Source organism: Triticum urartu, chromosome 2 (assembly GCF_003073215.2).
Source record: "Triticum urartu cultivar G1812 chromosome 2, Tu2.1, whole genome shotgun sequence".
NCBI lineage: Eukaryota > Viridiplantae > Streptophyta > Magnoliopsida > Poales > Poaceae > Triticum > Triticum urartu.
The window spans coordinates 30232005-30251513 of NC_053023.1; positions in this window are offsets into that span (position 1 = coordinate 30232005).

Here is a 19509-nt window from a genome sequence, read left to right on the forward strand (position 1 = left end):
AATCCGGCCCATCATAACGTGAGCCGGCCTTCTGGGTTTTGGACCTTGTTGTCCGTCTGACTCGCCCGCCGGGTTACTATGAGCCGCCAAGACCGGGCGGGTTACCCGTGAATCGCCAAGCTCCGGGCGGGTCATACTTCTGGCGGTTTACACCACGGGGTATATCCCCGACAGATATGTAGATCTCCTCCCATTGTAACCGACTCTGTGTAACCCTAGCCCCCTCCGGTGTCTATATAAACCGGAGGGTTTAGTCCGTAGGACAACAACAATCATACCATAGGCTAGCTTCTAGGGTTTAGCCTCTTTGATCTCGTGGTAGATCTACTCTTGTACTACCCATATCATCAATATTAATCAAGCAGGAGTAGGGTCTTACCTCCATCGAGAGGGCCCGAACCTGGGTAAAAACATCGTGTCCCTTGTCTCCTGTTACCATCCGCCTAGACGCACAGTTCGGGACCCCCTACCCGAGATCTGCCAGTTTTGACACCGACACCCCTCATGTCCAACCCAAATGTAGGACGAATATGAGAGCGCTCAGGCCTGCCCTGACGCGTACGCCACGTAAGGTCCGGCGCTCGCTGACCCACCCGACCCTACATATATTCATCCCCACCTGCTTGCTGGAACAAACTCTAGCCACTTTACTTCCACTCTTCTTCACTCCTCTCTGCCATCTAAACTCCCGTTCGGCGATCTCCGGCCTTCTCCGACATGGCAGACAACTAATCCGATGATGACCAATACAGATCCGTCGACTGGGGTGTCATTTCATGTGGTTTGGAGGAGGCAATGGCCGTCCGCAATGCACTCCACTGCTCCCGGGAGGACAGTGGACAACCGGCAGCAGGATATGTCCGGCGCAAGTCCATTACGTCGGCGCATTGGGCACTCGGATCCTCCGGGGCTGGATTTTTGTGGTCCTCCCGGGAGCCTTCCATTCAACGTTTCCCCATCACCGGTCCGTCGGAGTATGAGTCCTACCTGGATCGGTGTGCCCGCCGTGGGAAGGAGAGGATGAGGGCCGCCCAGGCTCAATTCGATGCCGACATGGCGGCGGCGTAGGCGAATGATGCGGCATCGCGCGCTGCCACAGAAGAGGAAGCCATCCGTACCCGCATTGTAAAGAAGTGGCAACGGAGGAACACGAGCACCCTGGCCCGAGAGCAGAATCGGGCACTCCATGCCATGGCCGGACTGCCCCCTAAGGAGAAGAAGGAGGACAATGACGGGTCGAATAGCTCCGGTGACAAGTAGATCCGGCTCGATCTATACTACGTCTTGGACCTCTAGTTCCGTGAGAAGGACGACAAGGGCAGCCATGGATGATATTCTCCATATCTAGTATGTAGGTTAAACATGTCAATTTTTGACAGTCCGATGGTATGTCCTGATGTAGTACATAGTTACATGAGTTTGTATGGATTTAAGGTGTGTTAATTGAGGTGTCCGATTATGAGAAGAGAAACTTAAGGCTTGACCGGCACCTGGGCGCTTGAGGGACTGGATTTGCTAGGTCAGGCTGTAGATATTCTAATGTGAGGTAGCTTCAACACACCTTGATAATCAATCTCTCGCCAGATGCTGGATTGGATGTTAACAGAGTCGTGTATTTTTTTCTGAACACGGTACAGATGCGAATGCTCGTACATACACACATACACATACACTTATTGTTATGAACACATGCACACACCCCTACTACTATGAGCACCTCCGAGAGACTGAGCCGGCACACTCGCTAGTACTATGAGCATCTCCAAGAGACTAAGCCGGAACATCTTGAGATTCACGAAGTCGCCTCAAACGTCTTGGTAGTCGACATGAACGTGTCTTCTCACTGACCGTACAACGTACATCGTCGAAAGATCTGAAATAAATCTAGAAAAATACGAGCACTAATGTCAAGTCTGAGACTAGACCTCTAGCGAGCAGGGAATAATAATGTCCTCCTAGCCATCAAACAGTAGGTTAGTTCATTCCAAATATGACCGTTGCTCCTGTGACGCTCTCGGCGGCCCTGCTGCCGCCGCCCCCGTTGCCGCTGCCGCCGGCCAGCCTGCCCCCGCCTCCCTTCCCGAAGGAAATATGCCCTAGAGGCAATAATAAAGTTGTTATTTATATTTCCTTATACCATGATAAATGTTTATTATTCATGCTAGAATTGTATTAACCAGAAACTTAGTACATGTGTGAATACATAGACAAACAGAGTAACACTAGTATGCCTCTACATAACTAGCTCGTTGAATCAAAGATGGCTAAGTTTCCTAGCCATAGACATGAGTTGTTATTTGATTAACGGGATCACATCATTAGAGAATGATGTGATTGACTTGACCCATTTCGTTAGCTTAGCACTTGATTGTTTAGTATGTTGCTATTGCTTTCTTCATGACTTATACATGTTCCTATGACTATGAGATTATGCAACTCCCGAATACCGGAGGAACACTTTGTGTGCTACCAAATGTCAGAACGTAACTGGGTGATTATAAAGGTGCTCTACAGGTGTCTCCGATGGTACTTGTTGAGTTGGCATAGATCGAGATGAGGATTTGTCACTCCGGTTGTCGGAGAGGTATCTCTGGGCCTTCTCGGTAATGCACATCACTATAAGCCTTGAAAGCAATGTGACTAATGAGTTAGTTGCAGGATGATGCATTACGGAACGAGTAAAGAGATTTGCCAGTAACGAGATTGAACTAGGTATTGAGATACCGATGATCGAATCTTGGGCAAGTAACATACCGATGACAAAGGGAACAAAGTATGTTGTTATGTGGTTTGACCGATAAAGATCTTCGTAGAATATGTGGGTTCCAATATGAGCTTCCAGGTTCCACTATTGGTTATTGGCCAGAGACGTGTCTCGGTCATGTCTACATAGTTCTCGAACCTGTAGGGTCCGCACGCTTAACGTTCGGTGACGACCGGTATTATGAGTTTATGTGTTTTGCTGTACCGAAGATAGTTCGGAGTCCCGGATGTGATCACGGACATGACGAGGAGTCTCGAAATGGTCGAGACATAAAGATTGATATATTGGATGACTATATTCGGACATTGGAAGTGTTCCGGGGGTCACTAGATAATTATAAGAGTGTCGGGGGGTTATCAGAACCCCCGAGGGAAGTATTGGGCCTTAGTGGGCCTTAGGGGAGATAGAGGGCAGTAGCCAAGGAGGTGGTGCCCCCCAAGGGGAGTTCGAATTGGACTAGGGGAGGGAGCGCAACCCCTCTTTCCCTCTCCCTCTCCTTCCTTCCCCCTCCCCCCTTCCTAGTTGGACTAGGAAAAGGGGAGTCCTACTCCTACTAGGAGGAGGACTTCCCCTCTCCTTGGCGCGCCCCAAGGCCGGCCGGCCTCCCCCCTTGCTCCTTTATATACGAGGGCAGGGGCACCCTAGGACACACAAGTTGATTGTTTCCAGTAGTGTGCGGTGCCCCCCTCAACCATAACCCACCTTGGTCAAATCGTTGCAGTGCTTAGGCGAAGCCCTGCGCCGGTAGCTTTGTCATAACGTAGTCGTGCTGACGAAGCTCTCCCTCGACACTCTGCTGGATCGTGAGTTCGTGGGACGTCACCGAGCCGAACGTGTGTAGATCGGGGAGGTGCCGTACCTTCGGTACTAGGATCGGTCGATCGTGAAGACGTACGACTACATCAACCGCGTTGTCATAACGCTTCCGCTTACGGTGTACGAGGGTACGTAGACAATACTCTCCCCTCTCGTTGCTATGCATCACCATTATCTTTTGTGTGCTTAGGATTTTTTTTGAAATTACTACATTCCCCAACAGTGGTATCAGAGCCAGGTTTATGCGTAGATGTTATATGCACGAGTAGAACACAAGTGGGTTGTGGGCGATAATAGTCGTACTGCTTACCAGCATGTCATACTTTGATTCGGCGGTATTGTTGGATGCGAAGCTGCCCGGACCGATATTACGCGTACGCTTATGCGATACTGGTTCTACCGACGTGCTTCGCACACAGGTGGCTGGCGGGTGTCAGTTTCTCCAACTTTAGTTGAATCGAGTGTGGCTACGCCCAGTCCTTGTGAAGGTTAAAACAACACATACTTGACAAAAAATCGTTATGGTTTTGATGCGTAGGTAAGAACGGTTATTGCTCAGCCCGTAGCAGCCACGTAAAACTTGCAACAACAAAGTAGAGGACGTCTAACTTGTTTTTGCAGGGCATGTTGTGATGTGATATAGTCAAGACATGATGCTAAATTTTATTGTATAAGATGATCATGTTTTTCTAACGAAGTTATCAGCAACTGGCAGGAGCCATATGGTTGTCTCTTTATTGTATGAAATGCAATCGCCATGTAATTGCGTTACTTTATCACTAAGCGGTAGCGATAGTCATAGAAGCAAAAGTTGGTGAGATAACAACGATGCTACGATGGAGATCAAGGTGTCACACAGGTGGCGATGGTGATCATGATGGTGCTTTGGAGATGGAGATCAAAGGCACAAGATGATGATGGCCATATCATATCACTTATATTGATTGCATGTGATGTTTATCCTTTATGCATCTTATTTTGCTTAGTTCGGCGGTAGCATTATGAGATGATATCTCACTAAATTTCAAGGTACAAGTGTTCTCCGTGAGTATGCACCGTTGCGAAAGTTCATCATGCCGAGACACCACATGATGATCGGGTGTGATAAGCTCTACGTTCACATACAACGGGTGAAAGCTAGTTTTGCACACGCAGAATACTCGGATTAAACTTGACGAGCCTAGCATATGCAGATATGACCTCGGAACACTGAGACCGAAAGGTCGAGCGTGAATCATATAGTAGATATGATCAACATAGTGATGTTCACCATTGAAAACTACTCCATCTCACGTGATGATCGTACATGGTTTAGTTGATATGGATCACGTGATCACTTAGATGATTAGAGGGATTTCTATCTAAGAGGGAGTTCCTAAGTAATTTGATTAATTAAACTTTAATTTATCATGAACATAGAACCTGATAGTATTTTGCATGTCCATGTTGTTGTAGATAGATGGCCCGTGCTATTGTTCCGTTGAATTTTAATGCGTTCCTAGAGAAAGCTAAATTGAAAGATGATGGTAGCGACTACATGGACTGGGTCCGTAACTTGAGGATTATCCTCATTGCTGCACAGAAGAATTACGTCCTGGAAGCACCGCTAGGTGCAAGACCCGCTGCAGGAGCAACACCGGACGTTGTGAACGTCTAGCAGAGCAAACCTGATGACTACTCGATAGTTCAGTGTGCCATGCTTTACGGCTTAGAACCGGGACTTCAACGATGTTTTGAACGTCATGGAGCATATGAGATGTTCGAGGAGTTGAAGTTAATATTTCAAGCAAATGCCCGGATTGAGAGATATGAAGTCTCCAATAAGTTCTATAGCTGCAAGATGGAGGAGAATTGTTCTGTCAGTGAATGTATACTCAAAATGTCTGGGTATAACAATCACTTGATTCAACTGGGAGTTAATCTTCCTGATGATAGTGTCATTGACAGAATTCTTCAATCACTGGCACCAAGCTACAAGATCTTCGTGATGAACTATAATATGCAAGGGATGAACAAAACAATTCCCGAGCTCTTCGCGATGCTAAAGGCTGTGGAGGTAGAAATCAAGAAGGAGCATCAAGTGTTGATGGTCAACAAGACCAACCGTTTCAAGAAAAAGGGTAATGGGAAGAAGGGGAACTTCAAGAAGAACGGCAAGCAAGTTGCTTCTCAAGTGAAGAAGCCCAAGTCTGGACCTAAGCCTGAGACTGAGAGCTTCTACTGCAAAGGGACTGGTCATTGGAAGCGGAACTGCCCCAAGTATTTGGCGGATAAGAAGGATGGCAAGGTGAATAAAGGTATATGTGGTATACATGTTATTGATGTGTACCTTACTAATGCTCGCAGTAGTACATGGGTATTTGATACTGGTTCTGTTGCTAATATTTGCAACTCGAAACAGGGACTACGGATTAACCGAAAATTGGCTAAGGACGAGGTGACGATGCGCGTGGGAAATGGTTCCAAAGTTTACATGATCGCGGTCGGCACACTACCTCTACATCTACCTTCGGGATTAGTTTTAGACCTGAATAATTATTATTTGGTGCCAGCATTGAGCATGAACATTATATCTGGATCTTGTTTGATGCGAGACAGTTATTTATTTAAATCAGAGAATAATGGTTGTTCTATTTATATGAGTAATATCTTTTATGGTCATGCACCCTTGAAGAGTGGTCTATTTTTGTTGAATCTCGATAGTAGTGACACACGTATTCATAATATTGAAGCCAAAAGATGCAGAGTTGATAATGATAGTGCAACTTATTTGAGGCACTGCCGTTTGGTCATATTGGTGTAAAGCACATGAAGAAACTCCATTCTAATGGAATTTTGGAATCATTTGATTATGAATCACTTGGTACTTGTGAACCATGCCTCATGGGCAAGATGACTAAAACTCCGTTCTCCTGAACAATGGAGCGAGCGACAGATTTGTTGGAAATCATACATACTGATGTATGTGGTCCGATGAATATTGAGGCTCGCAGCGGGTATCATTATTTTCTCACCTTCACAGATGATTTGAGCAGATATGGGTATATCTAGTTGATGAAGCATAAGTCTGAAACATTTGAAAAGTTCAAAGAATTTTAGAGTGAAGTGGAAAATCATCATAACAAGAAAATAAAGTTTCTACTATCCGATCATGGAGGAGAATATTTGAGTTATGAGTTTGGTCTTCATTTGAAACAATGCGGAATAGTTTGGAACTCACGCCACCTGGAACACCATAGCGTAATGGTGTGCCCGAACGTTGTAATCGTACTTTACTAGATATGGTGCGGTCTATGATGTCTCTTACTGATTTACCGCTATCATTTTGGGTTATGCTTTAGAGACGGTTGCATTCACATAAAATAGGGCATCATCTAAATCCGTTGAGACGACACCTTATGAACTGTGGTTTGGCAAGAAACCAAAGTTGTCGTTTCTTAAAGTTTGGGGCTGCGATGCTTATGTGAAAAAGCTTCAACCTGATAAGCTCGAACCCAAATCGGAGAAATGTGTCTTCATAGGATACCCAAAGGAGACTGTTGGCTACACCTTCTATCATAGATCCGAAGGCAAGACATTCGTCGCTAAGAATGGATCCTTTCTAGAGAAGGAGTTTCTCTCGAAAGAAGTGAGTGGGAGGAAAGTAGAACTTGATGAGGAAACTGTACCTGCTCCCTTATTGGAAAGTAGTTCATCACAGAAATCTGTTCCTGCGACTCCTACACCAATTAGTGAGGAAGCTAATGATGATGATCATGTAACTTCAAATCAAGTTACTAGTGAACCTCGTAGGTCAACCAGAGTAAGATCCGCACCAGAGTGGTCTGGTAATCCTGTTCTGGAGGTCATGTTACTTGACCATGACTAACGTACGAACTATGAGGAAGCGATGAAGCCCAGATTCCGCAAAATGGCTTGAGGCCATGAAATCTGAGATGGGATCCATGTATGAGAACAAAGTGTGGACTTTGGTTGACTTGCCCAATGATCGGCAAGCCATCGAGAATAAATGGATCTTCAAGAAGAAGACTGATGCTGACGGTAATTAATGTTACTGTCTACAAAGCTCAACTTGTTGCAAAAGGTTTTCGACAAGTTCAAGGAGTTGACTACGATGAGACCTTCTCACCCGTAGCGATGCTTAAGTCCGTCCGAATCATGTTAGCAATTGCCGCATTTTATGATTATGAAATTTGGCAAATGGATGAAAAGACTGCATTCCTGAATGAATTTCTGGAAGAAGAGTTGTATATGATGCAACCTGAAGGTTTTATCAATCCAAAGGATGCTAACAAAGTGTGCAAGCTCCAACGATCCATTTACGGACTGGTGCAAGCATCTCGGAGTTGGAATAAACGTTTTGATAGTGTGATCAAAGCATATGGTTTTATACAGACTTTTGGAGAAGCCTATATTTACAAGAAAGTGAGTGGGAGCTCTGTAGCATTTCTAATATTATATGTGGATGACATATTGTTGATTGAAAATGATATATAATTTCTGGATAGCATAAAAGGATACTTGAATAAGAGTTTTTCAATGAAAGACCTCGGTGAAGCTGCTTATATATTGGGCATCAACATCTATAGATATAGATCCAGACGCTAAATTGGACTTTCACAAAGCACATACCTTGATAAAGTTTTGAAGAAGTTCAAAATGGATCAAGCAAAGAAAGGGTGCTTTCCTATGTTACAAGGTGTGAAGTTGAGTCAGACTCAATGCCCGACCGATGCAGAAGATAGAGAGAAAATAAAAGGTGTTCCCTATGCTTCAGCCATAGGCTCTATCATGTATGCAATGTTGTGTACCAGACCTGATGTGTGCCTTGCTATTAGTTTAGCAGGGAGGTACCAAAGTAATCGAGGAGTGGATCACTAGACAGCGGTCACTACCTGAAAAGGTTTAGGATATGTTTCTCGTTTATGGAGGTGACAAAGAGCTCGTCGTAAATGGTTAAGTAGATGCAAGCTTCGACACTGATCGATGACTCTAAGTCACAAGCCGGATACGTGTTTATATTGAACGGTGGAGCTGTCAGTTGGTGCAGTTCTAAGCAAAGCGTCGTGGCGGGATCTACGTGTGAAGCGGAATACATAGCTTCTTCGGAAGCAGCAAATGAAGGAGTCTGGATGAAGGAGTTCATATCCCATCTAGGTGTCATACCTAGTGCATCGGTTCCAATGAAAATCTTTTGTGACAAAACTGGTGCAATTGCCTTGGCAAAGGAATCCAGATTTCACAAGAGAGCCAAGCACATCAAGAGACGCTTCAGTTCCATCCGCGATCAAGTCAAGGAGGGAGACATAGAGATTTGCAAGATACATACGGATCTGAATGATGCAGACCTGTTGACTAATCCTCTCTCACGAGCAACACATGATCAGCACCAAGACTCCATGATTGTTAGAATCATTACTGTGTAATCTAGATTATTGACTCTAGTGCAAGTGGGACACTGAAGGAAATATGCCCTAGAGGCAATAATAAAGTTGTTATTTATACTTCCTTATATCATGATAAATGTTTATTATTCATGCTAGAATTGTATTAGTCAGAAACTTAGTACATGTGTGAATACATAGACAAACAGAGTGTCACTAGTATGCCTCTACTTAACTAGCTCGCTGAATCAAAGACGGTTAAGTTTCCTAGCCATAGACATGAGTTGTCATTTGATTAAAGGGATCACATCATTAGAGAATGATGTGATTGACTTGACCCATTTCGTTAGCTTAGCACTTGATCATTTAGTATGTTACTATTGCTTTCTTCATGACTTATACATGTTCCTATGACTATGAGATTATGCAACTCTCGAATACCGCAGGAACACTTTATGTGCTACCAAACGTCACAACATAACTGGGTGATTATAAAGGTGCTCTACAGGTGTATCCGATGGTACTTGTTGAGTTGGCATAAATCGAGATTAGGATTTGACACTCCGATTGTCGGAGAGGTATCTCTGGGCCTTCTTGGTAATGCACATCAGTATAAGCCTTGCAAGCAATGTGCCTAATGAGTTAGTTGTGGGATGATGCATTACGGAATGAGTAAAGAGACTTGCCTGTAACGAGATTGAACTAGGTATTGAGACGCTGACGATCGTATCTCGGGCAAGTAACATACCGATGACAAAGGGAACAACGTACGTTGTTATGCGGTTTGACCGATAAAGATCTTCGTAGCATATGTGGGAGCCAATATGAGCATCCAGGTTCCGCTATTGGTTATTGGCCAGAGACGTGTCTCGGTCATGTCTACATAGTTCTCGAACCCGTAGGGTCCGCATGCTTAACATTCGATGACGATCGGTATTATGAGTTTATGTGTTTTGATGTACCGAAGATAGTTTGGAGTCCCGGATGTGATCACGGATTGACGAGGGAGTCTCGAAATGGTCGAGACATAAGGATTGATATATTGGACGACTATATTCGAACACCGGAAGTGTTCCGGGGGTCACCGCATAATTATCAGAGTGCCGGGGGGTTATCGGAAGCCCTGGGGGAAGTATTGGGCCTTAGTGGGCCTTAGGGGAGAGAGAGGGCAGCAGCTCAGGATGTGGCGCACCCCCCAAGGGGAGTTCAAATTGGACTAGGGGAGGCGGGCGCAGCCCCTCTTTCCCTCTCCCTCTACCTCTCCTTCCTTCCCCCTCCCCCCTTCCTAGTTGGACTAGAAAAAGGGGAGTCCTACTCTGTTGGGGAACGTAGTAATTTCAAAAAAAAATCCTACGCACACGCAGGATCATGGTGATGCATAGCAACGAGAGGGGAGAGTGTTATCTACGTACCCTCATAGACCGTAAGCGGAAGCGTTTATCAATGCGGTTGATGTAGTCATACATCTTCATGATCCGACCGATCCAAGTACGAACGCACGGCACCTCCGAGTTCTGCACACGTTCAGCTCGATGACGTCCTCGCCTTCTTGATCCAGCAAAACGAGCGAAGTAGTAGATGAGTTCCCGCAGCACGACGGCGTGGTGTCGTTGTTGGTGAAGAACAATTTCCGCAAGGCTTCGCCAAGCACTACAGAAACTATGACGGAGGATAAACTAGAGGGGACAGGGTTGCTGGCACACGGCTTGGTGTTTCTTGATGTATCTTTGGTGCTTGCCGTGCCCCTCTATTTATATGTTGAGCCCTGGGGTCGAAATTTGGAGCAAAAGCCTCCTCAATGTCGGTTTTGCCGAAAGGCAAGATTCCCACTCGGACTGCAGGACCAAACGCCACAATCCTTGGCGTCTGGCCCAGATGCCATGGGCCTCGGCATCTGGCCCAGGGCCAGACGCCAGGGTGTCCGGCGTTTGGCCCCCTGGTCTCTGCAAAACTCCTTTTGCACCGACTTATAGCCCCGTGGGCCTGACCACTTGGCCTAACCATATCATCCAATATATGAATCCTTACCTCCGGACCATTTCGGAGCTCCTCGTCATGTCCGTGATCTCATCCGGGACTCCGAACAACATTCGGTCACCAACATACATAACTCATAGTACTATATCATCAACGAACGTTAAGCGTGCAGACCCTACGGGTTCGAGAACTATGTAGACATGACCGAGACACCTCTCTGGTGAATAACCAATAGCGGAACCTGGATGCCCATATTGGCTCCTACATATTCTACGAAGATCTTTACCGGTCAGACCGCATAACAACATACGTTGTTCCCTTTGTCATTGGTATGTTACTTGCCCGAGATTCGATCGTCGGTATCTCAATACCTAGTTCAATCTCGTTACCGGCAAGTCTGTTTACACGTTCCGTAATACATCATCTGGCAACTAACTCATTAGTTACAATGCTTGCAAGGCTTATAGTGATGTGCACTACCGAGTGGGCCCAGAGATACCTCTCCGACAATCGGAGTGACAAATCCTAATCTCAAAATACGCCAACCCAACAAGTACCTTTGAAGACACCTGTAGAGCACCTTTATTATCACCCAGTTACGTTGTGATGTTTGGTAGCACACAAAGTGTTCCACCGGTAAACGGGAGTTGCATAATCTCATAGTCATAGGAACATGTATAAGTCATGAAGAAAGCAATAGCAGAATACTAAACGATCAAGTGCTAAGCTAACCGAATGGGTCAAGTCAATCACATCATTCTCCTAATGATGTGATCCCGTTAATCAAATGACAACTCATGTCTATGGCTAGGAAACATAACCATCTTTGATCAACGAGCTAGTCAAGTAGAGGCATACTAGTGACACTATGTTTGTCTATGTATTCACACATGTATTATGTTTCCGGTTAATAAAATTCTAGCGTGAATAATAAACATTTATCATGAAATAAGGAAATAAATAATAACTTTATTATTGCCTCTAGGGCATATTTTCTTCAGTCTCCGACTTGCACTAGAGTCAATAATCTAGATCACATCGCCATGTGATTTAACATCAATAGTTCACATCACCATGTGATTAACACCCATAGTTCACATCGTCATGTGACCAACACCCAAAGGGTTTACTAGAGTCAATAATCTAGTTCACATCGCTATGTGATTAACACCCAAAGAGTACGAAGGTGTGATCATGTTTTGCTTGTGAGAGAAGTTTAGTCAACGGGTCTACCATATTCAGATCCGTATGTATTTTTCAAATTTCTATGTCTACAATGCTCTGCACGGAGCTACTTTAGCTAATTGCTCCCACTTTCAATATGTATCCAGATTAAGACTTAGAGTCATCTAGGTCAGTGCCAAAACTTCTATCGACGTAACACTTTACGACGAACCTTCTGTCACCTCCATAATCGAGAAACATATCCTTATTCCACTAAGGATAATTTTGACCGCTGTTCAGTGATCTACTCCTTGATCACTATTGTACTCCCTTGCTAAAATCAGTGTAGGGTATACAATAGATCTGGTACACAGCATGGCATACTTTATAGAACCTATGGCTGAGGCATAGGGAATTGAGTCTTACTATCAAGGTATGTACGCTTTATAAAATTTTGTCAAGGTATGTACTCATTGAAAAACCTTTATCAAGCGTCTTGATCTATCTCTATAGATCTTGATGCTCAAATATGTAAGCAGCTTCACCAAGGTCTTTCTTTGAAAAAACTCCTTTCAAACACTCCTTTATGCTTTGCAGAATAATTCTACATTATTTCCGATCAACAATATGTCATTCACATATACTTATCAGAAATGTTATAGTGCTCCCACTCACTTTCTTGTAAATACAGGCTTCACCTCAAGTCTGTATAAAACTATATTCTTTGATCAATTTATCAAAGCATATATTCCAACTCCGAGATGCTTGCACTAGTCCATAGATGGTAGCTGGAGCTTGCACATTTTGTTAGCACCTTTAGGATTGACAAAACCTTCTGGTTGCATCATATACAACTCTTCTTTAAGAAATCCATTAAGGAATAGAGTTTCAACATCCATTTGCCAGATTTCATAAAATGTGGCAATTTGCTAACATGATTCGGAAAGACTTAAGCATCGCTACGAGTGAGAAAATCTCATCGTAGTCAACACCTTGAACTTTGTCAAAACCTTTTTCAACAAGTCTAGCTTTGTAATAGTAACTACTATCAGCGTCTGTCTTCCTCTTGAAGATCCATTTATTTTCTATGGCTCGCTGATCATTGGGCAAGTCAATCAAAGTCCATACTTTGTTCTCATACGTGGATCACATCTGAGATTTCATGACCTCAAGCCATTTTGCGGAATCGGGGCTCATCATCGCTTCCTCATAGTTCGTAGGTTCGTCATGAACAAGTAACATGATCTCCAGAACAGGATTACTGTACCACTCTGGTGCGGATCTTACTCTGGTTGACCTACGAGGTTCGGTAGCAACTTGATCTGAAGTTACATGATCATCATCATTAGCTTCCTCACTAATCAGTGTAGCAGTCACATGAATAGATTTCTGTGATGAACTACTTTCCAATAAGGGAGCAGGTATAGTTACCTCATCAAGTTCTACTTTCCTCCCACTCACTTCTTTCGAGAGAAACTCCTTCTCTAGAAAGGATCCATTCTTAGCAACGAATATCTTGCCTTCAGATCTATGATAGAAGGTGTCTATGTCAAAACCGGCGAATCTCGGGTAGGGGGTCCCGAACTGTGCGTCTAAGGCGGATGGTAACAGGAGGCAGGGGAAACAATGTTTTCCCAGGTTCGGGCCCTCTCAATGGATGTAATACCCTACTTTCTGCTTGATTGATCTTGATGATATGAGTAGTACAAGAGTTGATCTACCACGAGATCGTAGAGGCTAAACCCTAGAAGCTAGCCTATGGTATGATTGTTGTTGTCCTACAGACTAAACCCTCTTGTTTATATAGACACCGGAGGGGGCTAGGGTTACACAGAGTCGGTTACAAGGGAGGAGATCTACATATCCGTATCGCCAGGCTTGCCTTCCACGCCAAGGAGAGTCCCATCCGAACACGAGACGAAGTCTTCAATCTTGTATCTTCATAGTCCAATAGTCCGGCCAAAGGATATAGTCCGGCTGTCCGGATACCCCCTAATCCAGGACTCCCTCAGTAGCCCCTGAACCAGGCTTCAATGACGATGACTCCGTCGCGCAGATTGTCTTCGGCATTGCAAGGCGGGTTCCCTCCTCCGAATACTCTGTAGAAGATTTTGAACACAAGGATAGTGTCCGGCTCTGCAAAACAAGTTCCACATACCACCATAGAGAGAATAATATTTCCACAAATCCAATCTGCTGACATGCTTGATATCATCACATCATACCATGGCACGGTCATTATTCGAACCATTTTTCTCAACCAGCCTTGGCGCATATCGCGAGGCGGTTTCTTTGGCACGTCTTGTCGAAGCAGAGATCGTGTCCCCTTATCGCGGGATTCTCATCAATACGGGCATGGGTAATCCAACTGTGCCATCAATTACGGCGCTTGGGGAATAAGCGGGTTTACTAGGCGAGTGGGGGCGTATAGTTTCGTACGCCTTTATAAAGGGATAAGAGTTCACCTTTTTTTCACCCACGCCTTCGTCCTCCTTGCTTATCCATTCTCGCGCACTCGAGCTCCAACACCCAAGTTCGCACCTTTCTCCTCACACCACTCCAATCATGTCTGGAGCGGGAGGCAAGTGGATGAAATCCTCCGTCACGGAGGAGGACATCAAGAAGCTGCGGGGAGCCGGATACTTGGCCGCGGATATTGCACACCGGCTGCCCAACAAGGGGCAGATTGTCCCTACCCCGGAACCTTACGAGAGGGTAGTTTTTCTCACCCACTTCATCTGCGGACTGGGGTTCCCCCTTCACCCTTTTGTCCGTGGCCTCATGTTCTACTACGGGCTGGACTTCCATGATCTGGCCCCAAATTTTATCCTCAACATCTCGGCGTTTGTCGTCGTGTGTGAGGCCTTCCTCCGGGTCCAGCCCCACTTCGGCCTGTGGCTGAAGACCTTCAATGTCAAGCCGAAGGTTGTAGGCGGCCAGCAAGCGGAATGCAGAGGCGCCATGGTGGGAAAAATGCCCAATGTCACATGGCTCGAGGGCTCCTATGTGGAGACCATAAAGGGGTGTCAATCGGGGTGGTTCTACATCACCGAGCCGCGCGACACCAACTGTGTGGCGGCCCCCGAGTACCGATCCGGAATCCCGATGCGGCTTACCTCCTGGAAAGAGAAGGGCTTGTCCTGGGGTTCATCGGTGGAGCTGGCCAGACTCCAGAAATGTATCCGGAACATGATAAGCAAGAAACACAAGCTTGTCAACGTGGTCCAGGTCATGCTCTTCCACCGGATACTCCCGTTTCAACAACGGGCGTTCAATTTATGGGAGTTCAACCTGGCCCAGCACCAGGCTCTGTGCGAGCTCTTTGACACGACGCACAAGGACGTCTGGAAGGTGCTGTTCAAGGGTGCCGAGCTCCCCCTTCCCTTACCGAGGACCATGGACTTAGCGCAAAGCGCCCTGCGAAGCTGGTAAGTTCTCTACACCTTATAGGGTATTTACTTACCCTAGTTTAATCATGTGCGGGATCTGAGCTCCCATGCCTTTGACAGGACTGGGTGGAGACATCGGAGTAGATCGACTGCCCGGCCCCCCTGCCCAAAGATTCGGCCAACGCTCTCCTGACGGAGATGCTGACTCCGGCACCTTATGAGGTTCCAGAGAAGAAGACCAAGAAGAAGGCCACGGCGACCCGAAAGAGTTCCCGGCGTCAGGTGGTATCGGACTCATCGTACGATAACTTCGAGACGCACTCCTCTCATTAAAACGAGGAGGAGGAAGATGAAGGTTCTCCCCCTCCAGCCAGGGTAGACAAGAAAAGGAAGGTCGCCCCAACCGGAGAGGCCAAAGGGTCCAAGAAGGGAAGGACTCTCCTTCCGGACTGTTCTACGACCGCCGCGCATAGCGAACATGAGTGGTTGCCCAGGGGCAAGCCCCTGGCGAAGTCGTAAGTATTCGGATACCAGAGTAATTCATGGTATACTTTTATTGCACTGCTTCTCCTTACGCCGAATATGATTATGCAGTTCGTCCCGAGCCTATATCGATGTATCTTCGTCAGACGATTCTTTGGACCCGTCGGATATGAATAGTGATTCACTTCAGACCGCCTCCTCTCCTCGTCCTACGGACAACTTCGAGGTGTTGTATCAAAGGGCACCAAGCCGAGGGGAGGTTCTCCTGGAGGCGCCTCAAGGCGACCTTCCGGACCCTGGGCGCAAAGGGAGCAAGACTCCCACGGGCTCCGGCAGGCGGCCCCCTGTTAAGAGGGGCAAGCGCCCGTGCCGGTGACCTCTGTCCATCCAGAGGCACCGGACAACTTGCTAGAAGTGCTTCGTAGCGCTTCCATCGACAAAGAGCACCACACTATCATGAGTGTGGTGATCAAAAAGGTTCAGTCTGCCAAGAGCGGACTGACTGAAGCCTGTGCCAGCCTCCTAACAGGCTTTGAGGTGAGTAATCGAAATATAGGAAAATGTTACCGCATAGACAGTAGCCCCTGATGCTCTGTTTGGCATTCACTAAGAAAAGCCGAATAGAGGATCAAATAATAACTGCAGGAGTCTAATCGAAATATGTCTATATGCGTATGCAGGCTTCACTGCTGGCCGCTGCCGCACATACTGTGGAGGTCGCCACACTGAAGTAGAACCTCGAGCGGTCTGAGGAAGAACTCGGCCTTTCCAAGAGGCAGCTTGAGGAGAACAAAGGTAAGCAATACCTTGTCTATATATAAGAAAGAAATTTGGTTGCAAGATAATAGGATCATCATGAATGTGCTTGGGACCACGACCGAAGTGGCGACCCTGAAGCAGGCGCTGTCCGAGGCCAAAAACAAAGCGGCCAAGGAGCGCACCGAGCGAGAAAAACAAGAAGCCCGAGTAGGCGAGGTGCACCAATAGCTCGAGGCACTCGTGAGGAAGCACGAGTCCTTGGAGCTTGACTCGAAGACGCGAGAGTCCGAGCTTGCCAAGGCCCTCGAAAGCGCAAAACATGCCAAGGATGAAGCCCAAAAGGCCCTCCAGGAGATTGAGGCAGCGAAGAAGATAGCGGCGGGTAAGGCATTCATTATGCAAAGCAAGCATGTGAAAGAAAATTTCTATTTACTTACCCGAGTTCGGAGCTCTCCAGGGGCGTTCGCAGATCTGCCCCGCAGTGTGTCTGATGCCGCGGAGTTCTACCAGGTTGAGGAGGGGAGCTCGATGGAGAAGGTGTTCTGGTCTCAGTATGCTGGGACCGAACACCCGATGCCCTTGAGCGACCAGCTGAAGCAACTGGTTGAGCTCCACAAGGCGGCCGAACAGGCCATGAAGGGCCTTGTAGTTCGGATGTGGCCTGGCGATGTCCTTCCCAACAGCTACTTCGGCCTGGTGAGGCGGCTTGTGGATGCCTGCCCACGGCTGGAAGTCATAAAGCGGTCCGTCTACATTGAAGGTGCACGCAGGGCTTTTGCCCGTGCGAAGGTGCAGTGGGCCAAGATGGACGCCAAGAAGCTGGTGAAGGAGGGGCCGCCGCAGGGCAAGGAGCAGGGTGAGGGTGTCCTGAAGGGTGCCCGTCTTGTGGCGGACGAGTGTTCCAAAGATGTAATTTTTGAATGAACTTGCTCATGTGATCCTATATTATGAAAACTAGTTCATGTGCGCTATGCAACACTTTTGTATTTAAAATATTACCTTCTGTGCGCCCGTTTATAAAATCTGAGAGTTGGCTAGTCGTCGGCTTCCGCCCCCATGCAACTAGTGCTGGGCTGTTCGGGATAAATCTGAGCACTCTTTTTCCCATTTTTGGGTCCTTGGAGGGAGGTGCTCAGTGCAACGAACCAGGCAATCGGACTATAATGCTTTATCACTCTCACTTAGCGATAGAAGTCTACAATTTTAAATTTTGGCGAAGCCCCTAGTATTCGGAGGGCCGAATTTGGGGTGCTATACACGCCTAAGTCGGACAAGGCCGACTCCTCGCCCGAAGCGGAAAAAGTCTTTAGGGACTTGAGACCTCTCGAACAGCGACCAGCTCTCACCTTATCATGACAGTCAGTTTTAGCTTCTCTACTGAGGTGCTCGTCCGGAAGAACCAGGACATAATCGCAGTAGTTCTCCCAGTGCTACCTTAGCCCATATAGCGGAACGTAAGGTACCAAAACATGAGATCCGGGCAAACCCAACTATTGACCCAAGACATGATTCGGAGCCGATGCATATAATGCTATAAGTTCGGGGTGCCGCACTGTCGAGAGTGTTCAGACTTCTCACGCCGTGTTATGGGGTATACGGAAGCGCCTGGCGTACTGGCCGTACCAGAGTGTACGGGTGCTAACTATCATAAATGAACATATATATATATATATATAAAGGAAGAATATAGAATGCGATAATAGACTAGTGCTATGCATTGTTTATTCGAGAAATGCGTCAAAGCATACTGATACAAGTAGTGTGGTAAGCAAAAAGTAGGACTATTTGACATGTCCCATCCAAGGGCAAGCTGTGGACTAGTATCTTAAAGCAGGTATTTCGCTCGTTATCAGAGACCACCTGGGGATTCCATTGTACGACATAGCTTCCTACCTCCTTGGATGTTGTATCATGTGTCTGGCAATCGTAGTGCTGGATAGGGCTTCCAGAGAGTAAAGTCCTGAAAGAAAGAGAGTGATGAAGGTAGTAAGCCCCTAGTGCGGTTGAGCCACGTTGTGGGACGTGCCTTGATCATGCCGCTGCCGACGCCTATGGTATTTTCAATGCGTAATTATGTATGCGTGGCACGAATTTCGTCGTTCGACTAAGGCTAGGGCGAGGGCCGAATTGCGAGGCGAGCTCTGAGCGTGCCAGGGGATCCTATTGCAGGTTGCTCCGGACGTGCTTGACGGTGTCTGGGGGCTTTATCGCCGAACTGGTGGATTGCCTTAAGAGGCTGCTTTGTGCCTCCACTACGAGGGCCATAGTGTGCTCCTCCATACGGAGCGAGTGCTCTGTGTTTCCATTGACTGTGATGACTCCGCTAGGTCCTGGCATCTTGAGCTTAAGGTATGCATAATGCGGTACTGCATTGAATCTTGCAAACGCGGTTCGCCCGAGCAGTGCGTGATAGCCTCTGCGGAACGGGACGATATCGAAGATTAACTCCTTGCTTTGGAAGTTATCCGGAGATCCGAAGACCACTTCCAGTGCGATTGAGCCCGTACAATGGGCCTCTACACCTGGGATGACACCTTTAAAGGTCGTTTTTGTGGGATTGATCCTCGAGGGGTCTATACCCATTTTGCGCACTGTATCCTGATAGAGCAGGTTCAGGCTGCTGCCGCGGTCCATAAGGACTCGAGTGAGGTGAAATCCATCAATGATGGGGTCTAAGACCAATGCGGCAGATCCGCCATGACAGATACTAGTGGGGTGGTCCCTGCGATCGAAGGTGATCAGACAAGAGGATCATGGATTGAACTTTGGGGCG